Raw genomic sequence first — 7,632 nt, forward strand, 5'->3', positions numbered from 1 at the left:
ATTTCTTCAAATTGCTTGCATTTGTGAGGATGAACATGACCAATTCTTTTTAAATATCTATGTGTGATCCACATAACCCATTTTGATGGACAACATTTGTACATACTTTCATTTTAATTGCCTCTATATTTATTAGCACTTTAACTTCTTGAATTAATTGTGTTTGCATTAAGAATACCTAAGTTAGCTAGATATCCCTCCTAAGTTGTGATCGTCCACAAACTGATGTGGCAAATTAGGCTTTTTCGACACATTTAAAAGAGTTTTTTCTCGAACAAAATAGAGTTTTTAGTTTAGTTTTTCATTATTTTTGTATTTTTATATTTTCAGGCAATAAGTGAAAATATTTCGTTTTGTCTAATTTTTTGCCCAAATTGGCCGATAATTCTATTAGGAGGTCTAACGTGTGTTTGAGTGATGTAAGGACATGTTAGAGGTCAAAAACGAGCAAGAACAACATCTAGGGCAAGGGTATCATGATATCCAACCCCTGGAATCGCGATACCTCTGGTATTATAGAAGACCAATGAGACCCTTTACTAGTATCGCGACATCCTTCTTGGGTATCGCAATATCCACCTCTCAAGGAAGACCCCCTTGTTTGATATTGCTCGAGATTCCGTGATATCCTCTTTTGGATATCGCAATATCGCTTTTGTTAGAGGGGCAAACTTAGACAAAAAGGGCAACCTTTGTCTACCCTACCCAACAATCACACAAGGCCCATGTAGGGCCAATTTTGGCATCAAAAAGTCATCAGAACACCCTTCGAAACAACCAAAAATTACTAAGAAGGAAATAACAACATTTTAGCTTAGTTTTAAGTTTAGTTTTCTCTAGGTTTTCCTTAGTTTTTCTCTACATTTTTCTAGGGTTTTTATTTTTCTCTTCTTCTACCTTAGATTAGAGTTTATTTTTCTGCATTTACTTATTATTCTTGATGTTCTTTATCTTAGTTAAGTTAGTTAACGCTGAAGCTAAGGTTTATTTACATTTCCAAACCATGTACCTTGTTTTCAAGACTCTTTAAGCTTTAGTTGAATGTATTTTAGTTTATTTCACTTCAAATCTGTTAAAGCTTTTTTCTTTTATGTTTCTTGCTTTAGATTTCTTTGTTAAATGCTTTTAGTTTCATGCTATTTAAGTTTTCTTACATAAAAATCTCAACTTTCACATTTTTCTAAAGTTTTACTTTTATTGCTGCTTTGTTTTCCATTGTTATGTTTATTTTCTTAACTTTGAGCATGTATAGCTAAATCCTTAAGGAAGTTAGTTGATGAAGATGTAGATAAACTAAAATCTTTGGACAAATGACTAAATTGTAACAAATTGGACTAATTTGAATAGAACTAATAACTTAGGTAGTGACGCCCCTAAGGGAATATTAAGATAAATTTAGACCGAAAGGTAATCTTGTCATGCACCCGTTCGTTAATCTCGGATCAATTGGCGAGTTCAGAAGATAAACTAGACCTAATTCGTCTAAGTAGGTAAAATTTAGATCGGAAGATAAAATGAAGCCATTTGGTAATTTACGTGATTTATGTTTCTTGTGCAAGATTTGGTGAACCACATCAAAGTCAACCAACCCCCATTAGTCATTTGCTAGATAATCCATCTATTTTACATTTCTTGCAATTTAGTCCCTAGAGTAGAATATTTAATTTTCTTGCAAACTTATCTTTTATGAATCGTCATAATATAAAATCATATTAGTAGCCACTTAGCCTCTATTGTGTATACTAGTTATTGCTTAATCGCCTCTTCCTTTGGGTTCAATCCTTGGAATACTTTGGTGTTTCAATGTAAGACTATAAATATTACAATTGACCTGTATGCTTGCAGCAAAATCAAACTTTAAAAAATGTTTCATAAATTAGTTATTTTAATGCGCACGTGCGCAGTCGGTCAAGTTGTATGTGAGGTAATTCTCGTACAAGTTTGATGTTTTACCCCTATGTGACCTAAGTGCCTGGCTTAGTCCAAGGGTCGTCTTTTTGCATGTTTTGTGTGTTTGCTTGAGGACAAGAAAAGAGTTAAGTGTGGGGGAGTTTGATCTGTCGTACTTTGATATGTCAAATTATGCTTCCCCGTTATACTTAAGGAGTTTATTTTTGAGTATTTTTACGTCTTTTTCGTAGTTTTTAGTAGTTTTTAGGTTTCAAATGAATAAGTGAAATTTGCCTCATTTTACTCATTTTTGAGGCCCAAATTGGCAATCGTACCATTGGGTGCCCTAACCTTCGTTTGAGTGTTGTAGGTACTTATTAGAGGCCCGTACGATATCAAGGCATTAAGGCATTAAAATCTCGATACCTTTATCAGCCTCGGGATCAAGGCATGAAGTGGTGATATCGCAATATCCTCTTAAGGTATCGTGATATCCAAGTGACAAGAAGACCCCCCATTTCAAGACTAACAACAATATCGCGATATCACTGTCGTCAAGGGGCAAAAAATGACACTAGAGACAATGTCTGTCCAATCGAAGCACCAATTAGGAGAGGCTCGTTCAAGGGCATTTTGGTCATAATTTTGGGTCAAAATTGTTGTTAAAATCAACAAAAATTGGCTGAGGAGAGAGGAGGCCACACTTGGGATAGTTTTTGCATTAGTTTTTTTAATTTTTGTCTTAGTTCTCCCTTTTTCTAGGGTTTCATATTTTTCATCTTCTTACTTAGCTGTAGATTTAAACTTTCTGCAATTTCCTTCTTGTTTTAGTTATTCTTAGTATTAGTTAAGTTAGTTATTACTGTAGCTAGGGTTTTTTTGCACTTTCATTCCTTTTCTTCTTTTTAATGACATTTTCATATTTGTTTAATGCTTTTTTAGTTTCCTTTAGTTTTAGTTGTTAAAGCTTTCATCTTTAATGTTTCTTTCTTCTTATGTTACTATTAGATGTTTATCTTTACTTTGCATTTAAGTTTTCTCCGTTCAAAATCTTAACTTTCTTATTTTTCTTAAGCTTTACATTAATGACGACCATGTTTCTTTCTTTTATGCCTATTAGTTCAGTTTTTTATCATAAGTTACTAAATGTCTAAGGGGGTTGGTTGATGGACATGTGGGTAAAGAAGGCACTCTAGGAAAAAATTGTTTGAATTCTTCAATGGGAGTTTGACATTTATAAAAACAAGGGTAAGCGTGATGTGTCCATACTCAAGAGTTATCCGTCAAAAATTTGATTTTGTTCAAGAGAGCAATCTGATAATATCTTTTAAGACTTTTGCGGAGTATGACAGTAAGAAAGAAAAAAATTGAAACGTGTGTAAGGGAATTAATGCCATCGCTGATGTTTGGTTGGCGAGGACAACTTAATTAATTTTGGAAATTGAGATTCTTAGGGAAAAAGAAAATTTTGGGGACAAAATTCCTTAAGTGGGGGTGAGTTGTAACATCCCGCCTAGTGAAACCCTAGTTTTCAAATGATGTCTATGGAAGTAAGACATAAATAGTAAGTTTTGAGTGTGTTTTAAGTATAAAAAATTAACGAAATATAAGAATTCTTTAAGCAAGCCTATAATGCCTCGGTTTTGGTGGGCACAAGGTTCGGCGTACTCTTTAAAAAGTACAATTGGCGAATTGATAATCGCCCAAGTGCTCTTTCTAGCATTTATGGGGGTGGACATAGTTGTGTGTTCAAGATGATGAGAGCTCCACGCCAGGTTATTGTGATTTTTTAGAAGAAGGATGTGGTATGGTAAATAGATCTGAAAGGTATGAGCTCACGTCAAAAGTAGTACACCATTTTCCCCATGACATTGTACAGGTTAAGTTATAAGGTAAGTTGGTTAGGAACTAATCGAACATGAACTAAGATAGTTAAAAGAGAAAGGGAATGTACTCAATTATTTTCCTTGAAATTTGTAAACCCTTGATAAGACAATTTAGTAGTGATGTGACATTTGTCAAGTTCCAATAAAGACTTGGACTATTTTAATAGGTTTTTAATTTGAAATAAAAGGAGTTCTCTTCTTCTCTTTTGACATATTGAAATATAAGGCTGGAGGAAAGGAGAAGCATTTTTCTTTAAGCTAGATCTGAAGCTCTAGATTCTTCTAGAAATTTCTCCATTTCGAGGTGAGTTTTATGGCTCTGTAAAGTAGATCTGCATGAATACCAAAAGAAGTAAGGCTTTGTTTATGTGTTATTTGTGTTTAAGATAATGGAAATGTTATCCGAATGAGGTTTTATGGTGTTCTTTTGTTTTAAATGGCAGTGGTTGTTGCAACTCCTGAAAGGATCATGGATCTAGAGCTCAAGCTACTATACATTCTTATCAGGCGAGTCCCTACGTTGACTATTGTATATGTGTAACACCCTAAACTTGGCCTAGACGATATGGCCGAATCTGGCGATGCCACATGGTAAGAGATTAGAAGACAAGATTGTCGAGTTTAAAAACCGTTACAGTAAGTTAGCTTTTATTTAATTCGGGAAAAAAAACTAGTTGATTTGCTTTAAAACTTGTCTCTTAGCTGAAGCTTTTGTAACCAATTAATTTAGGGAAAATCATTTCTATTTACGAAAAACCTTACTTTTTAGAAAAAAACCATGTTTTGTGGAGTTGCAGTTTTTAAATTCTTTTATAAAAAACAGTATAAAGTCTCAAATCTAAAGCCAACCAGTCCATAGTCCAGAAGATACATTAAAAAACCCAAGTAAGTAATAAATTCTAAACATTAACGGAAAACAGTCTAAAATTTACGTGTGGTCACCGTCGAGTCCTCCGCTGTACCGACGCGTCAAGTCTGGCGATTACCTGTACAGATTAAACAGAAAAAGGGTGAGTTTTCGCAAACTCAGTGTGTAATCCCCACATAAAACATGCATACAGATAATCAATAAAATTTAGTTAGATACAGTCTGGGGCTCGTGCCCATCACAGAATCAGTTCGGGCCTTAGCCTATTCAGATACAGTCTCTAAAATACATTAGGGCCTTGGCCCATATCAGATATAGAATGCAGATATAGTAAATTAGAATCCTACCCACCAGCCTCTACACACCATCTTTGTCCAACCCTATACACCATATGGGGATTAAATCAACCCACCCATCCTTACACACCATGCTATACCGAAATGCGGCACATAATCAGAAGGTTGCAGCTGAGCTGCTAGATAACAGGCTTAATAGCCTTTCAGACACTTCCTTCAAATATCATCAACCCACCCGATGCAATGCAACATACAAAATATGTCATGCCATTATGCAATTAATAGTACATACATTAAATTATCATAAGTCATGATCGATATAGAAATCAGACAGACAAATCACACATATAGGGGTCTAAGTAAAGCTTACTGACCCTACAGTAGGTTCACAGTCGACTTGGGTGACCCGTGCAACCTTACATAACCTTTTAGAAAAATGGACTCACACACCCATGTGGCCCACTCGGCCCAAATTGGCCTTGGCCACGTGATCCATTTTTAATGTAACCCGTGGTAGTTAATTATTCATATATGTTTTCGCTATTTACTTATATGTTCCTTCAAAGCTATCTACTTGAGTCACTGTTACTAAATTATTTATATCTTGAGCTAAATAATTTCAAATTAAGGTCTGCTTGATGTTTTTGAAACTAGACTCAAATAACTTTCGACCATAAAATTTTCGGAATTTTTTGCTTGGCCAATAAGTACAGTAAAATCTTCAATCTTACCTTTATTCTGCTGTTTGACAGCTTTGACCTTTCATTGCTAAAAATTAATTATCTCTTAGTAAAAATTTTTGATAATGTTACCATTTGTTTATATTGAAAATAGACTCATTATTAATTTAAACATGTAAATTTTAACCCCTAATTATTTTTATCCAATTTTTGATGATTTTTCAAAGTCAGAACATGGAACCCGAATTCATTCTGATCTTGTCTCACAAAACTTATTATATCTCACGATTAAAAATTCCATTACTTACACCGTTTCTTCTATGAGAAACTAGGCTCAATAAGATTTAATTCCATATTTTGTTCATCCTCTAATTCGATTTCCAAAATTTATGGTGATTTTTCAAAATTAGCCTACTGCTGCTGTCCCAACAAAAGGTAATTTAGGCTTTTTGCCAAATCCCATTTTTTGCGTTTCGGGTACACAGCTGGTTTTGTTTGATGCTAAAAAAGTCTCCAAGCACTCCAAAGCCTATAATCAAGATACTTAACATCAATTTAACAGATTTACAAGAGAATTGACAACCAAGAACGAACAGAAACCCAATTTACCACCAACGATAGCCCTGTGTTTAACTATTGTTAAGACGAGAACACTGAATTCACCAGTCCGAGCCTCCCTTTACGCCCAAATCGTAGAGAAAAAACATTACCACTTTAGTCGCTAAGAGATTCATGACAGAAACGAAGAGAAACATAGACCGAAACTAAGCGAGCACTAACTGCGTGCGAAAACGAAAAAAAATAAATAGATTAAGGAAAAATCAAGAAGAAGAAAAAGAAGAGAAAGATGGAAAAACTCAGAGAATTTCAGCAAGAGGAGAGGGAGAAGAATAGATGGTAGAATTTTTTTGGAAAAGAGAGTCAAAATTTGGTTATGGGAAAAAAATAAAATAAAATCTCGATAACCCCCAAAATCCCTTAATCTTCTCCCTTAATTCCCACTACACATCCACTACTCAGAATTCCCCTATTACATAACTCTATCCTGAAATCTGAGCAAAAAAAATAATACCCTTGCCTGCTTAGGGATTCGAACACAAGACCTCCACCATAATAACACACCATTTAACCACCATACCAGCAGACCCATTCTGATGTAATTTACCCAACAATCAAATAAAAGTCTACTGAACAAGAGTAAGGTCTAATTCATTCAAAATACCAAAATTTACCTAAGCGAAGGCTTGAACCTGGGACCTCTCAAACACTCCCAAAACACATAACCACTAAAGCTAACATATATTTGTGTCATATTTTCAAAATAACGAAATTAGAAATTTTGGGGCTTTGCAATATGTGATTGTGCATCTTAGAAACTTCTGTGAAAAGAAAATAAATTATGGAACTGAAGCTAGAAAAGTATAGTGTGATGATCCTGTGTATAATAAATGTTTGATGGACTGTGTATGTATAAATTGCATGAGATATGATAAACTAAGTATATGATATGAATCTAGAAATAAAAGGATGCTTGTATATGAATGATTGGAAAGTATAAGTATATGTTGAGGGCATGTTATGAGTTATGTTTGTCAAGAGTGAGTCAGAGTATGATGAGTCTGTGTCTATCTCCGCGAAGTCATTTAAAGGGGTCCATCGGGACTTCAAACACGATTCTTTGGAAGGAAAAGTCTATGGCACCATATTGAGTAAGACCATAACTGGTGGGTTATGGCATCATATGGAAAGAACTAAAGAAAAGTTATTACCTAATGGGGTTTTATGTGTGACCCAAGATGATATGGGGAAAACCTCACGTAATGTGAGTCTAGGCGAATCTCTATCATGAACACGCTATAAAAAGGAAGCATTTGTGGCAATCTATGAAATGAAAGTCTTTGTGGCGATCTATGGAAATGAATGCCTTCATGGCAGATTCTAAAGGAAGGCACTAATGGCTCTCATCTTAAATGAACACTTTTGTGAATGACCCTAAAATAGAGAAATGATAA

This window comes from Gossypium hirsutum, chromosome D13 (genome assembly GCF_007990345.1).
Source record: "Gossypium hirsutum isolate 1008001.06 chromosome D13, Gossypium_hirsutum_v2.1, whole genome shotgun sequence".
Classification (NCBI taxonomy): domain Eukaryota; kingdom Viridiplantae; phylum Streptophyta; class Magnoliopsida; order Malvales; family Malvaceae; genus Gossypium; species Gossypium hirsutum.